Source organism: Chrysoperla carnea, chromosome 3 (assembly GCF_905475395.1).
Source record: "Chrysoperla carnea chromosome 3, inChrCarn1.1, whole genome shotgun sequence".
NCBI classification, from domain to species: domain Eukaryota; kingdom Metazoa; phylum Arthropoda; class Insecta; order Neuroptera; family Chrysopidae; genus Chrysoperla; species Chrysoperla carnea.
In genome coordinates this window covers 76737548-76762104 of record NC_058339.1, presented here as the reverse complement: position 1 = coordinate 76762104, position 24557 = coordinate 76737548, and the positions used below count along the sequence as shown (strand labels likewise).

Below are 24557 nucleotides of genomic sequence, written 5' to 3'. Positions count from 1 at the left end.
TGGATTAACAAATACAAGTTATTTTTTAAAGCTTTTATTTTACTAAAAAGTAGAAAATAATTATTTCAATGTGCCACTCATACATGATTATTTTATTAGTATTTATATTATTCTTAATTTGTAACCCCCGAACTAAAAAAAGGGGTGTTATAAGCTTGACCGCTATGTGTATGTGTCTGTGTGTCTGTCTGTCTGTGGCATCGTAGCACCTAAACGGATGAACCGATTTTAATTTTTTTGTTTTCATTTGAAATTTAACGGAGAGTGTTCTTACCTATGTTTCAAGTGCGAGCTTAGAGTTTCGTACTCGAAAAAACTAAAAAATTGGCGATGATATTCAAAATTGATTCAGTTTGGAAAAGGCTTGACGTATAATTTTAACATATAAATAATTACTATGGAAATGAATGGTCAAATAAACCTGGCTCGATTCATTTTGAAAAGTGAAATGGTAAATAATTAAGTAATTCAAAACAATAATTCAAAAGAACAAAGTCAACTCAAATATTTCAATTTCAGTTAAAATATTTCCAAAAATTTGTCCCAAAAAATGATAGATAGCTTTCTAAGTATCCTTTTCATCTCATCTGATGTCCTTGACCATCACTTTGATATTGATTTTAGAAGTGTGTTAAGTTAATAATAAGTTTAAAGTGCTTATCTGTGTATTTGTGTGTTTCTCAGTGGCATCGTAGCTTCTAAACGGTCGAACCGACTTGATTGAGAACGTTTTATAGCTAAGTTTCCAAAAATCGGTTTACAAGGAATAAATCGCATTTGTCGGGGTTTTTAAAATTTTGTAAATTTCACTTATAGTACAAAAAAAAGCTTGTTCTTATTGGCTCTAATTTGAAACGTATGTTTATTAAATATGGTGGAAGCGATGGGAAAATCAAGCCATGTTTAGCATAAAAATGCACCCGATGCATTTTCTTAGAAACCCTTTCATTTGATACCCATTTCATGGGAGTGCTTAAAAATTAATAAGTATGACATGTTGGGCACTCCACCATATTTAATTTAGAATAAAGTCACTCAGCTAGCCTTGCATCGTTTTCGAAACTAAACGTGTATGCAAAATTTCAGCTCAATCAGTTCAAAGTAACTGCTTTAAAATTCAGTTGCAAGATTTAAACCGAGCAACAAACATTGGAAAAAGCGGATTAACGTCAAGTCTTAATTAAAAATTTTCGAACCGTGAAAGAGAATGTTCATTTTCAAAATTTCAAAATATGTATCAAGTCTACTATGTTTATTTATGATGACTGATTAATTTTTCCTGTTAGATAACATACTGGGTAAAGACGGTAAAAGTATAAAATACAATCATCTTTTGTATTTTATAGAAACAAAAGACTATGCTTTATATTATTTATGTGTATAATTACACAATTTCAATTAGTGGCTTTTACTGCGTTTTCCCTTAGTTTTCCACATAATAATCATAAAGAGAAAATATATAATAAAATGTTTAAAGAAAAAAAAATTATTCTATTTATTATTTATAATTTTTATACCATGTATATGAAATATACCAAGGTATACTAAGTTTAGTCTCAAGTTTGTAACGCTTAAAAATATTGATACTAACAACAAAATTTTGGTAAAGGTGTTCATAAAGTCACCTAATTAGTCCATTTCCGGTTGTCTGCTTGCCTGCCTGCCTGTCTGTCGTCTGGCCGTCTGTCATCATGATTACTCAAAAACGAAAAGAGATATCAAGCTAAAGTGAGATCAAGTTCGTAAATGAGCAACATAGGTCAATTGGGTCTTCCATATTGTAAACTGATAGAGATAGAACAAAAGTTTAAATGTAGGAAATGTTAATTAATAAAAAACAACTTTTGTTTGAAACATTTTTTCGTAAATATCACTGTTTACCCGTGATAGCGAAAATTCTGCGCAAATTGTATAGTTTGTATTATATGGGAATATCTTTTATATATGTGTGACATGTATGTATGTGTAACATGAGTAATCAACACTGTCTATACATGGTATTTCAACAATTAACTCAGTCAATTGTTTGTTTTCACTATAAACATGCTTATATCAATTTCACTTATAACTGACAAAACAATGTAATAAAATCTTAGAAGTCAATTTTAACCTACTCCTAATTGTCTGCTTGGCTTGAAAATTTGCACACGTATCAATGTGCGATCACAATACAATAATTTAATAACATTACATAAGTAGATAATTACATGAATAATTAATTACATAATTACATTAGTTATTTTGTAGTGGTTTTGGAGCCAGCTTTTAATGTGATTGTGTGTTGTTCTAAACTGACTGTCAAATTCTACGTCTACCCCAGACTTCTTTTTTAATACATTTTTTTTAAAACTTTTGATATAAATGACTTGAAAAATTTGAAAAATTCGTCAAAAAAACCCATTTTGTGACGATAATTTTATGCCAGTAATGTACGAATATAATTCCGAGTATGTAACTGAACAGGACCATTGAAAAACTAATCTAAAAGAGTGTTGCCAATTCAAAAAATGAATATCTAAAAAAAACACCCATTTATATTATGTTTTCCTCATCAAATATTACCAGTAACCAAATCTATAAAATTAGTATGTTGATTTTGACGAATAAAGATGGTAAGAAAACTTCGAAAAAATACAACCAACACGATTTGCATTGCTATGTATGGAAGCCTGAATGGGTCACTGCCAATTTATGAGAAAGTGGCGCTACACTAACTTATTTTTTAAATGTGTACTACCCACAAGTATAACACCAACTTTTAAAAAAGTCACTAGTTCACTTTCAACAAGTGCACTTGTGACTTGTGGCATCATACAAACGAACCTTTTTGAAGATGTCAGTCGGTGATGACTATGACACTACCGAAACTGTCTGGAATTATTAATAATTATATGTCCGGATTTAATAATAATATGATAATATTTATAATTTGTCTTGTAATTAGTTCAAAATTTTCTTGAGTATTATTTTAAAAATATAATGCTTTAATTGTTGATGTTTTTCTTTTGCATCTGCACATTTCTAATTTCTAACCTTTAAAAGTATTATTAAGTATTTATTATAACGTTTAAGTAGAAATCTGCACATAAAAAAATACAGACATCTTCAAAAAGGTTCGTTTCCATAATGCCACAAGTTACAAGTGCACTTGTTAAAAGTGATCTAGTGACTTTTAAAAAAAGTTGGTTTTATACTTGTGGGTAGTACACCCTACAAAAATAAGCTAGTGTAGCGCCACTATTTTCTTATCAAAATGCAATATTTGCCTCACTTTGTTTTCCTGTTTATAGAAATCAGGTTACATGAATAAATTTTTTATATACAATTTGCTCATAATATAATCAGTATTATTTCATTTTATTTACAATATTTCAGTTATTTTTTGTATGCAATATTGTTTATGTGTTTAAGAACCATATTTTATGGATTATGTGATATGCGTTTTATGTAGTAAAAATGATATATTTTATGACATTTGTTAAATTATTGTTTTTGTGACAATCTACATTTGTTAAAATAGTTTGGTTTTGATTAATAGAACGTTTTTTGGATGGTTAGAAGTCCGTACCAGAATATGCTTTTTCAAATCGTAAAATAGTCGAAAATGACTGGAATGTCTAGTCTTGTACCGCGAGGTCAGCTAGTTTATTATAAATTTTTCTATGCAATCCCTCTGGTTTTATTTAATTCCGATTATCGAGACTCAACTGTATTAAGATAATATAAAGACAGGTATTCCAATCATTCATGCGGTTGTGCCGCCATGAGTGTGTCCTGCATATTAACTGACTGTCAATTGAAGTACTTCCATACCAACTCCCATAATAATAAATATATTTTTTACTAATTAATTGGCGACTAAAAAAATTAACATAAGATTGATAAACGTATGTTCTAATTTTCGAATATATATTATAATAACAATAATATATATGAGAATTTCTGCGTCAAAAAATTAAAGAGCTTCATTGTTTAGTTGATGAATCACAATATATCATCGAACTACCTGATAATTGTGAATTAACAGAAATTCAAAACTACGGACTGTATTATCTTTGTGGTTGGGCAGTATTTGTTTGGTCCTCTGATTACGAAGTATGTGAAAGAGCAATTAATTCTACATTACCTTATTCAAATGCCATGTCTGACTGCACATAGATGCAATAAATCGTAATAACTTAAAACATCCTAGTTATGGAAAATCTTTATTGCATCTGCAAAATATTCATGACCTTTTAATAAGAAATATTCACGAAGCTGTTAAACACTCACTTATTTTTCCTGAATGCCACAAAATACGCGATAAAGTTTTGGAGAAATTCATTTCCTTACGGCTTCACATTCTTGCTGAAGATATAACGTTACATTTTAGTTCTCGAAGTGCATATATGCGTAAGTTCTTCTACAAAGACTGTTCGCAAATAAATTGTTTAGATTTTTGCAATAATATTATAATATATTAACAACTTGTTTTTGAAATTAAATTACTAATTTATTGTTTTCAGTATTAAGAATACTTTAATATTAATAAAATATAATTAAAATATTTATTATTATTATGGGAGTAATGGGAGCTAGCATGAAAGTACTTTTGTTGACAGTTAATATGTCAAACGTTAATATCTATATCATTCTCTCTCCCAATTTTAACCTTTTCGACAGCTATAAACTTCTTGTCGCTTCATTCCATGCCAGGTATGCCTATGTTATTAATAGTATTTTAACATATAAAGCAGACAAAAAAAATCATCGGAAAATAGTTACTCCCAAGCTTTAACTTTTTCGTTCTCGTTTCGTTTAAGTTCCGTGCTCGTTCTTACTTAACTAAATATTTTACTCCTGATCTTAGATATTGACTACCATAAAACTATTAAAAAATGATAATGATGTATTTATAATTAAGATTAGAATTTGCATAAATTATTAGTAAAATGAAAAATATGAGATAAAAATTCAATTTTTATTAAAATAAAAAATCTGCATGCAATTTATTTTAGTAAAATTGCTAGCAAAATGAAAATCATGAAACAAAAGGTTAATTAAAATTTGGTAAAATGATGCATAATTATAATATTCAGAATATAATTAGAGTCAGTAACCGTTGTAAATAATTACTGAGTACTTCATTATAATTTATATAACAAGCAAAACTATTGTACTAGTGCAACTTCAACTGCTAGCCAACAAAATAATTAAAAATTTCTTGGAAAAGACTCACGTGCTCTCTATATACAAATATAATCAAGAAAAAAAATAAATATAACCAGAGAAAGTAGGTATTTGAAAACTATTTCTCATTTCAGTCAAAGCCATTTCGAGATAAGTATCGTTACTCAATATTTGATAATCCTAGTAGAATTACTTTCCTTTTATGGTCTTGTAAAAATGACTATAGTGTAATGGACTTGCAATCTCATAGTCTCCGGTTCGACCCAGTCTTAACCATAATCTCAACATCAAGCTTAATTAAATCTAAGAATGTATCTCTGTTTCATTCCAATTTGGGATCCTAATTGGGCAACCTAGCTGATTTCTAATTGAGTGCACACGAAAATTTTGATAGGGTTTAATTAGCTTTACGATATATGGGCAAGGAACCCCACCCCCTTGTTCATCTGTCCATTTTCTCATTAACGAACTTGACCTATCAAATACTAAAACCCTTTTTGATACCAAATTTTATTCAAATCCGTCTTAAATTGCGACCTCTAGAGAGTTAGAGTCACATAACCGTACACATATGTATACATATACATACATACATATATAAATTTTAACGATGGTCATTTTTGACATCTATTAGGTAGGATTGATGAAAATTTGACGACATTTTTTCAAAATTCCATCACCATTACAAAAGCAAAAGCTCCATTTCGTTCGGCAATTCGCTAACGGAAATAAAATTTGTAATAAACAAAAATATAATGTTAAAGTCTTATACGATAATGAACAATAGAGATTAAATATTTTTTTATTCTTGAGAGTTTGAAACCGGAAGCTCTAAACAATGGAATCGAGGTTTTCTATCTAGGTGAAAATAATGAAAAATTGCATAAAATGTATAAAATTAAAGTATAAAAACTTTTATTATTATTAAAATTTACAATTTTATAATTATTATGGTGTTTTACTGTGTCATTGCAGTACATTGTAAATAATTTTTTTTATAAAAAAAAAATTTATTCATGTATATTTGCATGCATGATTTATGCAAGTGTAGATTTTTTTTTATTCGAAGGATATAAGAGCTACTCCATGAGAGAAAAATATATGGTTGAGGTGGTTTTCATTATAATATATACAGGCTGTCTTTTTTAAGTTGACATATGCTGAAAACTTGAATAATAACTTTTATCGATAAAAAATGCTCCAAGCAAATAATGTTGGGCGAGTGAACGCACATTTTACGCATACATTAAACTTGACCCTGGTTTGAAAGCTCAAATCTTCGAAATGTAGGCATTATTCGAAAAAAATTTTCAAATAATCCAATAAAAGTGGTTTGTTTTTCTATAAAGATAATTTTTGTTCAAATTGAGTGAACAGACGCACAAGAAGCTAGATTTTTATTATTACTGCCTAAACTATTCATTTTGTAAATTTTTAAAGAACAACTTTCTAATTTAAAGCGGTTATCAAATGTGTCACTTATGAATCAGAGTGAGGTTTTAATTGTACCTGAAAACTTAAAGTTTAAAAAACACGCTGTATATATATCGAAAAATAACATAAGATACAAAGTGATTACAATTTGAAAGGTATTATATAAATCCACAAATGAAATCATACCATCAATTTTATAATAGAAATCAGCACATATTTGTGTGTTTAATGGAAAATTATATAAAAATTTGTTTTGCAATTGTCAACGGAAATATATCTGTAACTAACTACACTTGCTAAGAGAATAAATCGTAGTAAAGATTTTTGGTACAACTTTGATTATTTTAAAAGTTCAATTGTAAATTTTTAAACAATAATTAACGAACGATTGTCTAACGGTTGTGTAAGTTATCTACAGAATACCGCTTACTTGCACCATGAATGAGTTTTATTTCGTGATTTTCCATGGTAATGACGAACTACTATCTTAATCTAATTTTGTTTGTAGACATACTAGTAAGAATGCTTGCATTAAAAAATATAAAATAAATAAACCCTAAAAAAAGTTTCTCAGAAAAACGTTATCTTCATTTATTAAACATATTACTAAATTTAATTAATTATTATTAATTATAATTATATTAAAATTATCACACAAATATAAATTATGATATTGCAATATTTTCCATTAATCGACAAAAGTACACTAACAGGCCTAAAAATTTCCGAAGATAATATGTTTTTGCTTACACCATTAGTGTCGTGATGAGTTAAATTCTCAACACTTCTGAAGGGCTTAAATAAACATATTTTTCAAAAAATCAAAAAAATTCATAATTTGAAAATAGATAAAATTAAATGAAACGTTTTTTACATATACCATTTGAAAAATTAAAGTTATTTATGTTTTAAATCAAGTGTAAGCAAAATGCTCATAACATTATGGCGAGACTAGGCCATTAGAAAAGTGGGATATTTTTTAGACATTTCGTGTATACATCTGAACAGTATTTTGTAAATTACTATGGTTTTTGGATATCCTTCAATCTATTCAATGTCTGCTGAAACTCAGCTTAAGTGTGTTTTCGTAGTCATAATTCAATTTTGAACATACTTGCACTTTGATTGTAATTATATCTGAAATATTATTTCACTAGCCTGTTTTTTTGTAAGCCCGCGGGATCTTCTTTTAACCTTTATAATATAAAATGATTAAACCTTCATTAGAAGCTTATAGCTCCGGCTGATGATAAATAGTCTATTCAATTAAAAATATTTCACTGAGGTATTCTGCACGGGTTGACTAGTCTTATATTATTTTTTATTGTATCATATAAAAAATGTCAATTGACACATTTAATGAATCATTTTTATGATAAAAGCTTTAAAAGTTTGTTTTTAATTAATGTATTATCAATTATCAAAGGTGTGAAGCGTACAGAAAACGGACTACGGGGAGGAAATGTATGTTTATAGTTAGTTTTTGCTTGCCAACAACCATTAACTACTGTTTTTAAAAATGATTTTGTTGTGATAAATTTGAAAATAAACAATAAATCACTTTTTATTTATTTTACAGAATAATTTTATATGAAACGTTCATAATATACAGTGTGTCCAATTGAGTCGGCTTTATATGGAAAAATTTTTTATTTATTTTGTTTAAAAAGTTGTTCCTGATATATTTAACTTCTGCATGGATTATAACGCGAAATGAAATAATCATATATCAATTTTGTACATTCGTATCAGAAATAAAGTATCTTTATTATTTACAATATCGACAATCTAAATTAAGAAAAGTTTATTTAAATTGAAAACCATACACGATCAAATATCGAATGTTATCCATCTACCATGCCAAAATTTATATTTTTCAACAAACTTCGTGCTCGAATGCAATATTGCGTTTTAGGTCATGTAACTGATGACTTTTTTATCAACTATAACTTTTTTTTATAAAATGAATCATAAAAAAGTTTTCCATGGTGCCGATTTAATTGAACACACTGTATATAATTTACTTGAACAGACCATGGCTTATGATCTATGAACAAAGACATTCTAAGCCCGTTAAGCATTTTCAAGAGGGAAAAATATTTCCACGCTGTTAAACTAAAAAATTATTATTAAACTAGGAAGGAATTCCCACAGAATCTAGTTTTAAGGTACCAGTTTAAAAATTATTTTAATGTAACTGTTATTATATGTTTCCATTTTCAACGGGGTTTTTTTTGTCATGTATTGATATAAAATCGATTTATAAAATGTGTTGTTGTCTGTGACATATACTTTTTTTCAATTTAATCACATATAGGCGTGTGAGATACAAGACGGCAATTAATGACGTAAATATGTCACACGATCGTAGACTGACAGACATTTGTATTTTAAACCCCTTTTTTTTGTTAAAAAGTGATGAATTGACGAATAAAATTTTTTCCTACAGGATGCTCGGCAAATAGCATGCCAAAGATGATGCCATAAATGTTCATAATTCAAGAGGATAATAGTATAGCGTGCTTAACAAAATTAATTTGTGTAATGAAAAAATGAACTGTCTATACTCAAACACTTATACGAAAACATTCATTTTGATATGAGTTACATGTGTAAAAATTGCGCCTTGTTGAGTTGTTAATATCAAAAACTGCGCACATCGTTTAGGGTTTGTACCGAATCTATTAGGTTATCAAAAAAAAAAATTACTGAATGAAAATTTGTTGGCATTTTCTATAATAAAAAATTTCTTCTCTATTGATATCTGATCTACTATGTACATTGTTCCGCTATAATATTGTGAAAAAGTTTTGAATTATATGCACGGTAAAAGTATAGGAGTTTATAAAGAAATGAGGTATAATTTTTGTCTAATACTGTACACAGTACACAATACACACAATAGGGGACACACAATACTCATTGTATGATCAGTTGCTTACAATATTATAGTTGTTTCTGTTACAACCACAATACTTTTATCTTTAATTTTTCGTTGAATCTATGTGGTGAGTAATTTTCAATTTTATTATACTTAATCGTAAATATCTAGTAGATATCAGTTTTTCATAAAAATGGTGATATTTCTTCTAATGAAATAAAATTATAACTTACATTTTTCAAGTTTTATAAATTTTTTAATATATTTATATATATATATATATATATTATTTTATATTGCAATCGCAGAGCAACTACCAAAAATTTCTAATTTCAGTGTTCTTTCTATCTATTTTGCTCTGTGTTGATTCTCTGCCAGTTAGAACTAAGTCGCTATATTAATTACCAATAAAATTCAAGTTATTTAACAAGTGAAATTTACAAAACTTAAGTAACCCCCGACAAAAGCGATTTAATTCTTGTAAACCGATTTTTGGAAGCTTAACTATAAAATGTTCTCAATCAAGTCGGTTCGACCGTTTAGGGGCTAAGATGCCACTGAGAAACACAAAAACGCACCGATAAACACTTTGAACTTATAACACTCCTACTTAAATCAATATCAAAGTGGTGGTCAAGAACATCAGATGAGATGAAAAGTATACTTAGAGAGATATCCTTTTTTGGGATCAACTTTTGGAAATATTTTATTAAAATTGAAATATTTGAGTTGACTTTGTTCTTTTGAATTATTGTTTGGAATTACGTAATTATTTTACCATTGCACTTTTCAAAATAAATTCAGCCAGGTTTATTTCACCATTCATTTCCATAGTAATTATTTATATGTTAAAATTATATGTCATGCCTTTTCCAATCTGAATTGATTTTGAATATCATCAATTTTTTTAGTATTTTTGGGTATGTAACCATTAGCTTGCATTCGAAGAACACTCTCCGTTAAATTATCTTTCAATTGAAACCAAAAAAATTAAAATCGGTTCATCCGTTTAGGCGCTACGATGCCACATACAGACACACACAAATAGCGGTCAAACTTATAACACCCTTTTTTTTTAAGTTCGGGGGTTAAAAATAGTATATTAGATTCTACAAATAAATTACATTCGTGTAAAATGACATTAAAAGTAATTACGTTGACTTCTTGTAATCCATGCGGATTTCAAGAAATTACTACCAACATTTGTTTTCTAACAAAGCATCATTCACTTTATCTTTTTAAAGAATTTCATTTTGTAACTGTAGCTGGTTTAATTCGTAAAATATCATGTTGAATTATATCTATTGATACAAATATAATAATCAGACGAATAAACATAGACTAAATTAATTCGATTAATTGGATAAATTGAAGATTATGTACTCCGGAGTATGTGTGTTTTGCATTATAGATTCTATTATCTTGTATTATATCACACTTGCGATATATACATTAATTTATATTTTATGTATGATTATATCTTTTAATACTAATTAGTTCTGAACTCTAGGTATAATGTAAACAAAAATGATATCAAGCTATGAAGAATTATCTTCAAAACGATCTGCTTTTGTATCGACAGGTGAATTTCGGGTGATATCTTAGAAAATAGTTGACTAATTGTCAAGTGAACACGTTAAATATATTTTTTGGGTACAAGTTGGCCTTAGCCTCTTGAGTACTGAATTAATTTGACAATTTTACACTCATTGAGTGATTTTGTACAATATATTATACATCTGCTCGAGCAAAAATAACTAATTTCACTTCAAAACTTTTCTGAAATATATTTACCAGTTTATATAATTATTTTTGAATATTAATAAACCATATTCTATGATATTTGTATTCATAGAGATGTTTATTATTGGATTATTTCAAAAAATAATTCAAATTTTTTGTTTTATTTTCATAAGGATGATGCCAGATAAAAAAAAAAAAACAAGCAAACAAACAAAAAATATATTTTTAATAAAAAGGGAACCGCACACCCATCCAAGTACTGACTGTGCCCAATGTTGCTTACTTCGGTGATCGGACGAGAGCCAGTGTACTGACTGTGACATGGTCTTACGAACTGATGCGAGTTTAACATTTTTTACCCATTGCAAAAAAACACTGCAAAAACACGATTATTTGAAGATTATATATGTAATATAGCAGACATATCGCCCACAATCTTATAACAAATCTATTTCTCAGACCGATATATAGAACTTTTGATAAAACCCAAAAACCGTGTTGTATTGAATTCTGAATTTTGACCTAAAAATACATCGTTTCTTAGGTATCGTCCAAAATTCGTCTAGAAAATTGACTTCTAGGATTGATTTCAAGCGACATCTTACAAACAATTTGTCTTATGGGCAATTTAAATAAAATTTGGTCCTTTTGTATTTTGAAACAAAGCAAAAACATATCAAGACATAGAACGGTCACTACTCTGTTTCAAACTTCAAGAATTGTATATCGTAATATCCTAATATTTGAACATCATTGTAAATAATATATATGTAAAATATTCCATAATGTTTTTATACTGACTCATTTCATTGGTGTTAATGTGAAATTATTTACAATAAAGTGGTTTAGCTGAAGCTACTTGAATTAGTTATTGTTATTAAGTCAGAATTGTATTGTTGCATAGTGTTAGCAGCTACAATATTAGCTGATCTAAAGTAATTTTATAAATGACACTATATATTATGTGTTATACCTTTTGTTATTAATATTAGATGTTTTAGTTATTTACAATGGGCATTATAATATCTAACTATCCCATTTACCATTTATAATTATAGATTTATTATGAATAGATCGTATACGTATCATTTGAGAACACAAGAAACACTTTTATTTCTCACAATTTGTGCTATTTCAACTATTTCTGCTTAACAATCTTTAATCATTTGACTTGATAAGCATTCTTGTTAACGAATAACGTGTTAACTTTGGAATAAAGTAATAGAAAATGCTTTTTTTTTTGAGAATTTTGAACCGTAAATAGAACAAAATTATTTGTGACAGTGATCATGGGTTACATGTGACATTGGTCATTAATTGGAAAATTAATTTTTCCAAATCAGAACTGGTGGCTAAAAATAGATCTACGATAACAGGCCTAAACTGATTTTCATGGGTTTTAACGCTATTTAAAAGAACAATAATAACGGATGTTACAACCGATAGCCATTATAAGCGATATGTAAATTTTTATATTAAAGTAAAAGTATTTGGATATACAGGGGTCTTTTTTAAGTTGACATATACTTGAATCTCCAATACTAACTAAATAAAGAATGAATCTCCAATACGACCAATAAATATTGGTCGTTATAGTTGCTATGTCATTATAAACGATGTTTTTATGGCTAAAAAAAGATTCATGTATATGTTTATATATGGATTCAGTTATGACTTTTGGTTTTTGATTTTATAGTTAGATCTATTCGTAATATTTTCATGGTTTTTCTATAAAATTTCCCTCTAACACGAATGGGTAATTCGTATGTCATTTAAATAAACAATATTGTACCTAGTGACACTAAAAATCACTTATCTATCTAGGTGGTAGCTATATCCTTGCAAAAGTAACAGAGTACGATAGCAATGTATAAAACAGATGATGGTAATAACTTTGTGGTCATGAAATATCTATTTTATTGTATGTAAAGCTAATCAATTTTATAATCATATAATAATGTAGCTATAATGTACAATATGTATTAAAAATAATGGTGTCATGTAACACAAACGATTGGTTGAAGCTTCTCATATTGTTAAAAGCTCCGTCGTAAAATAGCAAAACCATCGCGTGCAGATTTGTTAAAAATTAGTATACGTATATGGTAGAAGCGCATGGAAATTTAAGACTCCTCCACAGACTCACGACGTAGGACAAAAGATCCCGCAATATTAGACATAAAAATGGTTTCATGTGAAACCTTTTCTAACCCACCCTAAAATGCTCCTTTTATCATTCTGATGAAAAGTTCTCCAAGCTAGTTTTCGAGATACAGGCAATCAAAGCTTCGAATAAAATAAAGTTTTGATATATGACTAGGAAAATGACTTTCTGTGAAACTTTTTTCAAATCACCCCCCAAAATGGTCTTCCGATGGTTCTGATCAAAAACTCTTACGGCCATAAATTGCATAGGGCCTAAGTGTAATTGTCTTATACTTTCTTTGTCAAAATATATGTTTGTTCAACTATGTAAGGATTTATATCAATCATTTGATTTATGCCAAAAATAATGTCATCACAAACAGCTATAAAACCTTGTTATTTAATATGTTTTGATAAGTTATGGGAAAATGTTTTTTAGTACCATAGTAGTGATAACACTTGTACAAAGTGTTCGAGAAGAATCTATCAAAACTCATTTTTTCTTCGAACGTGGCCGACAAGTATTTCATTGTTTATTTATAAGTTCTTAAATCAACTGTATCAACTGCAGAAACTTACGAAACATTACAATGGAAAAACTTGGCTTGTTTCGGAAAAGATATCAGGTTATTATTGCAATACTTCTGCTATATTTATCTTTGGTCGAGTTCTATCCTAAGATTAATTCTTTAGACATGGCTTAGATGACAAAACGTAGCTATTTTTGCAAATCATGGTAGTCATGTGGAATCCTTGAAAATGTCTCCCCCGGTATTAGTCTAAACCGATGTACTTTATAGCCACTACCTCCGAAGTAGAGTCAAGAATATTGGGACAATCTGACCTGGCTATCAAAATGAAAAAACTCTTGTTCAAAATAAGAATAGAGTAACAAAACTTCTTGCGACTCTGACGCAAAAAATTTGTTCTTAAGGTAGTTCACTCGTTACATTCGCTTTTGTAACAACTCAATATACACGCACAACAACAAAGTTGTAATTTTTGTACATTTGGCATAGCTCAAGTAAGTTAATTTTGCACATTTTGATTATTACATCTCATTCCACAGACGGCAAAAAAATTTTCCTATTTTTTTTTTTTTAAATTAAATACAGAATACTTTTTTAATTATTAATGAATTCCTGAGAAAAGCGATTTCACGAGAGAAGTACCAGAATATGGTATCCAAATACGTAATTTGTTGAATGAAGTATTGAAATCGTTGATACAAGAAATATTTACTTTTTATAAGAGCATTAATAACCAATCATATTCGCTGCAGTATGTTAATTTTCGATAACGTAATTCTTAACTCACGCTGTCTGCATGCTTTGTAATAATTCTAACATTTTATAGCTTTTGAATGTCAATTCTACATTTCCGTATGTATTATTATATAGACTCGTTTTTTTTCCTGTGTATATTACTACGGATGTAGTAGATAACAAAACTATATACAGACATATATGGTTTTTGCTCTTTGTTTCTTCTCTTTTCTATTATTTTTCTGGGTTACTTACTATCTGTAAATACAAAGTTTTTCAATATTATAGATTTTAATTTTATACAATGTATGTTTATTTATTATTTATCTTTATTTACTAAATTTTGTATACAAATTTAAACGTCACCGTTTTTCGAATATTATTGATGTTTTTTTATAACACAATGGCAATTTAAAAACATACTAGGATTCGAACCCTGTCCTCTTGAATTCATACCAAGAAGAACAGGCTCTGGATGGGGTTGAGTGTGCAAAATATGAGTAACGCATTTTATCAATTGATTCTTGTTTAGTTAAGCTGACAGATTAATATTGTGAATCTTGTAAGAAACCCTATTGGTCTAATTTTGACATACCCATCCTCCGCTCCGCAAAAACAGTTAAATGAAATTCTTTTGAACCAAGTAAGTGTTACTTTAGGTTCTTTGGGTCTTTTAACGTTAAAAAGGCTCTGTGTGATTTTTTCGTAAACTTCTTCGTTTTCGAGATATTAACACTTTAATGTTTGGAAAATTCCAAAAAGGTCATTTTAAAAGCTGAAAAACGGGGCTTAAAAATATATTTTTGAGCTTATCAAAATTCCAAAATAATGTATGAACATCTTTATGAAGTTCTGAAGAGAAATTACAGGTTCTAAGAATGCGTAAAGCTGAAATATTTAGTATCTCTGTCTTATTCATTGTTAATAATGGGAATTAAACATCTTTTTAAGAATTAAAAAATGAGCCTCTAGAATGAAGTAACCTGTATTACTCTTTAGAACATTATTAAAGGATATTCAAACCTGATTTTAGAATTTTGATAAGCTCAAAAAAATAATTTTAAGCCTCGTTTTTCAGCTTTTAAAATGACCTTTTGGGAGTTTTTCCAAACATTAAACTGTTAATATCTCGAAAACGAAGAAGTTTACGAAAAAATCACAAAGAGCCTTTTTAACGTTAAAAGACCCAAAGAACCTAGAGTAACACTTACTTGGTTCAAAAGAATTTCATTTAACTGTTTTTGTGGAGCGGAGGATGGGTATGTCAAAATTAGACCAATAGGGTTTCTTGCAAGATTCACAATATTAATCTGTCAGCTTAACTAAACAAGAATCAATTGATAAAATGCGTTACTCATATTTTGCACACTCAACCCTATCCAGAGCCTGCTCTAAAGCGCCTTTCCCAAGTAGGCCATATTTGCTCTAGGCACAGTGTGTAATTTTTTCAACTCAACAAATTTTATTTTTCCTTAGAAATAATCATATACTAATAAATAATTTAATGTTGGAAACAAAAAAATACCAGGCGTAATGAAAAGGATGAAGAGGGCTGGGCAGAAAAATCACCAGCATAGTGGGATTTCTTTGAGAAAATGTACGATGGGTTAAGTTATTTGTCTGTGCTCGATTGAAACAAAATAAAATATAGTCTATAAATTGAGTACTTTTATAGTTTATAGTTAAAGTCAAGTAAAGATTGTTTTACGTGGAGCCTACGTCGAGTACCATTTCACCTCGACAGAATTTTGCAATTGGAATTTCATTTAACAAAAAGTTTCTGTCATAGACAAGCCTGCCCCCACAAAATGCTTTCACAATCGAGAAGTTTTTCATATTGCTCACGCTCGGCTTAGAACATTAATAACTTTTGTTTTTCAAATGGTATATGTGGATGAAACTTTTTCTGTCTTCATTTAATTTTATCTATTTTTGAATTATGACTTGTTCAGTTTTTTCAACCTGCCTGCAGTTTTTAAAAATATTTTTTCTCTAGTCAAATTGTGAGCATTTTTATCATTAATATAAACATGTAACGTCGGAAATTTTCGGGCCAGTTCGTGTACTTTCCTTAGTTTAATATAAGTTTTACTCAGTAAATTAAAGAAACTTTTGATAGAAATATGGTGAAATTAGTTATGAATTTAATTATTTAGACTATTTCTCTACTCTAATATTTTCATCAAATCAAACATCATTCAATGATCACGTAATCAAACTATTTTGCATGAGCTACTTCATTAAAAAATAAATTTATATACAATTTTGTTGAGATTATTTCGCACGAAATATTTGTCGCGTGAGGAAATCTCTCACCACGCGGTTACCAAACGTTTGACGCGAGTGCTGACGGGTTAACTTTGCAACACCTCTATGTTTTTCAAAATCAAATTTTGTAACATATATAATTTTAAATCACTTAGTAACTTTATGTTTTACGAATAGGCTTATCGATTTATTTATAATATATTCTAGCATGTAGGTATTGATTATATGGATTTGTCGTGAAACTGCGTATGTATTATGTATAACTTTGGTATATACCTAATTAGGCTGTCCATTCACCCTAGAAGTGTCAATCATTCATGAACAGAGTACCTAAATAACCCTCTTTATATTTAATAATATGTATGTACAGAACCATAGGCCATTATCGAAACAATATGACAGCCGATAGGAATAAAATTTGTCATTAGAAATTAGGACTGGTATTATATACTAAAACAGTTTATTATGAATGCAAACAAAGACAGGATATTTCAAATTTCCAAATAAATCCAGCAGGGTTGTCTTTTGAAGTAGGTAAAATGGAGTGGGAAAAATTACATATTTATGAACGAAAGCAATTTAAGGGTGTGGGAGCACCAGGGTAATTTTGGATAAATGGTTGACCTTTATATATATATATATAAAGTTGGACTAAATCTAAATCAATTCTGAAAAAATTAGAGACGGTTGTCCGATTATTTAAATAAATAAATGACTTCAAAAGTAGGCATATTTTACATTGGTTTTATGGGAAACGTTAGATGCATAATATATTTTCATAGATTTCTTCAAAAGTAGTCGGTGGAAAATAAAAATAAAAATTATTGAAAACAAAAAAAAAACCCCATAAAAGAAAAATAAGGTTTTTCGATATCTAGAGTGATTTTCAAAATATTTAAAATTGAAAATTTTGATTAATTATTTAGCTTTCAATATTTCGAAAACCAAGGCAGATATCGAAAAATTTTATTATTATTTTTCGTCTACATTCATGATTAGTTATTACAAAATTCATCATCAAAGTTGAAAATAAGGTACAAATAATTTCAACTCTAAGTCCAAAATTGCCATGGCGCTCGTACTTACTGTTCTAAAGAATTGAATTATCCTGTAATGAAATATAATTTTTGACGTATGAAGCAATAATTGGTAGAATAATATTTACTCAGAATATTTCATAGTTAGCTTATCGAACTATAAATATTGTATGCAATAATGTTTACATTTTCTCTGTAATAAATTATTTTAGTCGTTAAATGTACTGAAAGTTCTTTAATCATTGAAAGTAGAATCCAATATTACTTGGTTCACATGAATAAAATCCATTAAAATATTCTAGAATGTAAAAAATTAAATTTTAGCATTCCTGAAGTTGAGAAATATTCATATCTATTAATTTAATTAAAAACATATGGCTGTGCTGGATATATATTAACTCAGATTAAAGTTTTGAATTTTTTTGAACGGGAGTATTCATCTAAGCCACCAGACGGTGTATGATCATAATATTTTGTTGGAACTCATTTATGCTGATGAAAATGCTTTCTATCAGTCTCACAAATCATATCTAGAACGTTGTAATTGCACGATACTTTGAAAATAATTATTCTTAATATGAGCAACTTTATTAGGATAATCTTCCATCGATATTTTTGAAAATATTTTTACTTCTGCAAGTATCGTGCATTTAATTTTATGTGAAATACGGATCAAATTACTATGCTTCAGGTATGTTTTAATCAGAGAGTTAATCTAAACCATTTGTATCGAATTTAACTCATTTCGAAGAATAATAGATCATGTAAAGGGTAATTAGTCAATAACAAACAATTCAGGTTAAATTGCTCTGATAATATTAAAATTTATTACATTTCGATAGCATAGTGCTTTAGTGAGAGTCAATCACTTCAAATGTGGAAACTTTGTTAGGCTTTAATAGCTAGTATAATCGATACAAGTGATTTAATATGATGTTATATCTCCTATTCGACGAATGATTGTTATATCAATTTTACCTGATAATTTTTTATAAGTAGTGTTATCAATAATTTTATAAAAATTGCCGAAAGAAAAATACAGGAAATCCATAGAAGACAAAAAATTGAAAAGATATTCGGTAAAAGCTGCCGTACATTTTGTGGACTTATTAGAAACAAGCCAAAAATTTTTGTGAGCGTAATTTTCAGCTAAGCTGTGAACGTTAAGAAAGGGCCATATTAAGGAAGCTCCCCTTGTTAAGCTATGGATCCGGGAATTTTTTCGTCCCCTTCAAATCGATGATTTGCTTGTATTCTTATCAATAAATTCACCTACGCTGTTGACTTTGGTCCGATAATCAACAAATTAGTGTAACTGCCTTCCGAACCTCTGAAATTTAAAATTTTGAGTACCGTTTTTCATTTTGGTCATTTACTTTGACATATACGCTAAAAAATAACTTCGTCTTTCTTTAGCCTTCAGGTTTTTATTATTGCAATTATTATTTTTAAATAAAGGTACAATTTTATTTATTTATATTTTTTTACCTGATCTGATTAATTATTATTAAGAATTATGAAAAAGATTTCACATTTTTTATCAGTAAACTATATCAATGATTAAATCAATAAAATTATTATGCTATATGCACTTATTCCGAATCAATTATTATTTAATCTTGACCCCGTAACGTGATTTTAAAATATGATGATACCTATATCATTAATTTTATATATGTTTGAGATAGGTAACAAAGATATCTGACGTAAATTATTGATTAAGTACATAAGTAACAAAATTAATTGATTTATTGAAATTTCATTTAATTAGCTGAGAAACAAAAACAAATCGTAAAATTATACAGGGTGCTTATATGTAAAAGATTGAAAATGATTAGCAAAAGTCATATACTCTTTAAAAGTTGACCTTCTTCTATGTTAAAACAAAATTGTGGCCGCGAAAAAAAAATTGTGGCATAAATCTGTGGCGCTATTGAAACATTGAATTTTTTGGTTGACAATTTTGTGAAATTTCTCTAATATTATTTTTGAAGACTCGATAAAATAAGTATAAATTTGTAAAAGCTTTTCAGGTAACCACACGGTATATTTGCTATAAAAGATAAATATTTGTTTTTGGTAAGAAGATTTAGATTGTATACCTATACCTGGTGATACGATATAGGTAATTAAGGATTTGTTCGGTAGATAACGTGTGGTGAAGTTATTTTGAATACATTGTGGGAAGTTTTCTTTAAGATTAACTTTTCATTTTAACAAATGATATTTAAATTAGAAACTGTACATCCTACGAGATTGATATTTATTAACAATTTTGATTGTTTAAAGTAAATATTGTTTGAAACGGGAGTATTTATTATTAAGAAGTATTTTCATATCAGAGTTAGAATATTGCGGGTATTATAGCGAGTATAATTTATGTTTTTACAAGTTTCTAAAACAAGTATCCTCCACCACTTGAGCTAAAATTTTTCATAAATATTTAGTTTGGATGTCAATGTAATGTTAAATGACGGGTTAATTACTTCTTCCCATGATAATATGGGTTTCCATTGAAAGGTTTGCTGAGAAGAATAAGAATAACACATGTTAATCGGATGACAAGGCATCTTAAGCATGCCCTCACTTTCCTATCTAGGCATACCTTTTTTAGTTTTAAATTAAAATAACTTTTTAAAGGCCAAGCTTTTATTGTATACTAAAAAGCAGAAAATGAATATTTCACTTATGCAGCATAACTATTTCTAAAGCTTGAGATACTCTGATTGTGTACTTATTTATAATACTTTTTTATGATTAATGGATATAATATACATAAAAGTTTACCGTCCGTATTTTTATGACCGCAAAACTCGAAAAGAAGGAAACAAATATTTAAAAACACTGAAAAAAGGGATGAAATCATGTAAATATATTTATATACTCCTTTAAAATAATTAATAAATTTAATAATTATTTACTCTAATGACTAATAATTTAAAATTTAAAATTAAAAAACAACACTTTTAAGTTAGATCTTCTTACTAATTGTTCAATTTTTAATTTAATATTTTATTCAAAATTAAAAACTGTACTTGTAACATTTTTTTTAAACAATTTTTAATGAAAAAATTGAAATTGTTCATCCATATAAAAAAATTATTAGGTGTAGACACAAAAGATTCATACAAAATTAGGTCGAAATGATTTAAAATTTCGCCAATAATTTTCGATTCTTAAACAACAAAAATTAAGATATTGTCCATTCATCCGAAATCTAAAAACTCATTTTAATTATCTCCTCCTATTTTCAGCTCAAGAAAATTTAAATATTCATTTGAAAATAAGCGAATCGTCTCGAATACAATTCGTCCAGTTTTCCACACTAAGTATTCGAGATTAAATCAGACTATTCGAAACCTGTGTCTAAAATTATTTATAATTTTAAATTCAATTCTTTTTGTATTTCAACCAAACTTTTATTTTTTGTTTCTGGCACACAAAAATACCCAAAAATCAGACCAATCACAGTTAAAATAAAAAACACAAAGAATGGCAAATAATCATGAATCGAATACAATTGATTATACATAACGGTAACCACAAAACTTTCTATAGCTTGTACAATAGTTAAAATCGAAATACCTTTTGCTTTAATATCCGTAGGAAATAGCTCGGCAGATAATATGTTATGGATAAAACCCATCCCATATGCTAATGAGAATAAAAAACATACCATCCCAAGAGATTTAAATATTCCAATACCTATAGACTTGTGAAAATGTTCAATATAAAAACAACTTCCCACAATTACATGACCCAAAATTGCCATGACACAAATAACAACGTAAAGTTTTCTTCGACCTAATGATTCGACCGTAAGCAAGGACGCAGTTGTTGAGCTTATACCCACGCAATGTATAAGTAAAGAAATTGTTAAAAGGGAGAAATTTAACCCTGAATCGTAGATTATATTAGTTGCATATGCAAACACTGGTGAGAATCCCGAAAATTGTTGTACTGTAACAATACCCAAACAAATCAACAAAACTCTAAAATTAAGCTTATTTTCAAATAATTCACTCCATCCCACATCTTTTGATTTTTCCCTTTCAATCCAAATCGATTGAATTTCTACGAACTCATTTTCAATATTTTGCGTACGACGTAATTTTCTAAGCACACTTTTGCATTCGTCATCCTGTTTTTTCGACATATAATAATATGGTGATTCGGGAATTATGAAAAAAAATGGAACGGTACATAATCCAATAATAGTCAAAATAATTGTGGTTGCAGATATCGATGTTATTGATTGTATAATTCCACCAAGAAGGCCTCCAATTGGTAAAAGTAGCCATCCAAATACCGTACTGGGACCACGTATTTTCGCTGTCGAAATTTCGCTAACATAGGTTGGAAGAATACCATAACAATATGCAATATATATACCACGCATAAAACATGAAGCGTAGATCATGTAAATATCATTTGCGAAGAGCATGAATAAATGGGATATTACGAGATGAATTATGGATGACACGATTGTATATTTTCTTCCAATTGTATCACTCAGATACGATACAACTATTGAACCTGGTATTATGCCTATGTTCGCTGCGTTAATCATCCATGATGTGACTGTTTTGGAAACAGGTTGTATATCATGATATCCATATTTTTCAAGTTTAACAATCATTGGACCAACTGTCCCAAGTAATAGGCCCGATATTAAAAATATTAACGATGCTAAAAAAAATTTCAGAGCAATTTTTTAGGATGCCAAGTACAGGGTACCCCTAAATTAGCACTCCAAAAAGAAACTGTGAATTCCTTACAAAATTCTTAGAAGAGAGCTTTCTTTGGCTTTTTTTATTTACGTTCAAATTTCAAAGACAAAAGTTTAAGCGTCATACTTATTCTTTACTTTCAACTTAAATTTCATTTCATTGTAAACTTAGCGAAAAAAGGTTTGATGATAAATTGTAGCAAATTTTACTTCTATAACTTTGCTTACCATAAAAATTTTAGTTTTCCCAAATTTGGTTGAAAAGTTTTTAAAATTAAAATGCGTAATGAACGACGTAAACTTATTTAAGAATAATCGTTAAAGAGTGAGACAGATTGAAAAAAGACAAAGAGCTTTTCGTTTCTGAATTTCGTAACGAATACATAATTTCTATTTTATCCGGTAATTTCGAAACACCCTGTATATCAATATAGAAATGGTTTTCGACTTACCTGCAATTACAGACAGATATTCAACTAAATGGCGATTTTTCCATATTGAATTTGTCATTTTGCTGTTTCTTTGTTGTTAATTTTGTGTCAACTGAACGATGTAAATATTTTAGCAAAAATTTAATGAAAAATAAGTTCATTGTATTGTTTTATCGAACCTGAGTTTATCCCTTTAATCGGTCATTTTTTAGTTGAACATATATTTATTAAGGAGGTTTAAGCAGTTTGGTAAATGTAAAATTTGGGAAATCTTGTAAAAAATTTAAAATCTTTCAAATTAAAATCTTTTTTTTTTCCTTGAAATTTGCACTTTTTTTAAGATAAATGAATTCGAACAAAGTATTCAAAAACAATTTCAAATAAATCACAAAATCAATTTAAGTTGACAATTGTTTAACAAGATTTCGGATTCATTGGTAGTAAAATCAGAATGGTTATTGAGGATTCCTGCGGCTTTGGAAGTTTAAGTTTTTGTTTGCAATTTTGATTTATTTTACAAAACAAACTGAACCTCCTTATTGTTTTCCAGAAATAACAAAAATAAATTTTGATAATTTTTAACAATAAATTTTTTGATTCCTTTGTTGTCTGTGTAGATAAATATAGTTCCTATAAAATATGCTCCTATGCAATTACAATCGCATTCAGTTTTTGAATACTTTCCTGGGATACCATTTTCTCGATTTTCACACCCACAATAGGTAAGTGTTGGTCTAAAAGACTTGAAACAAAATCTATTTAAATCACATTATTGTGCATTCTAAATACACGAGTATGCTAAGGATCAATTGAAACTTATTTACGATTTCAAATTCAGATCCTTTTGTATTTCAGCCAATGTTTTATTTTTCGTTTCGGGTATACAAAAATATCCCAAAATTAGACCAATCACAGTTAAAATAAAAAACAGCAAAAATGGTAAATAATCTACAATCGAATACAATTTTTCATATGCAATGGTAGCCAGGACACCTTGAATAGCTTGAATTGTGAGTAAAAGCGAAGTACCCTTAGCTTTAATATCTGAAGGAAATAATTCAGCAGATAATATATTTGGAAAAAAACCCATCCCATATGCAAACGAGGACATTGATAACAACATCCCAATAGTTTTCAATATTTTTAGTCCAATCGATGTGTAATAATGTTCTAAGAAGAAACTAATTCCAAGCATCCCAAGACTTAAAATCGACATCACGAAAATTATGATGTAAAGAATTCTTCGACCTAGCGATGCAACGGTGAATAATGACGCGGTTGTTGAACTGATTCCAACAAAATTAATTAATAACGTAATTGCTAATAAGGACAAATTTAACCCAGCTTCGTTAATAATCACAGTAGAATAAGCATCCAATGGAACATACCCCGTCACTTGTTGCGCAGTTTGAACACCCAGAACAATAAGCAATACCCGAAAATTAATTTTATTCG

At 28.5% G+C, this 24557-nt stretch overlaps 1 protein-coding gene across 1 annotated transcript in view; it reads left to right on the top strand.

Annotated features, from left to right (window-relative positions):
• Positions 1–24557, top strand: part of LOC123294776 (diuretic hormone receptor-like) — a 402325-nt gene that overhangs the window by 73451 nt on the left and 304317 nt on the right. The gene's annotated exons all lie outside the window — the stretch shown is intronic.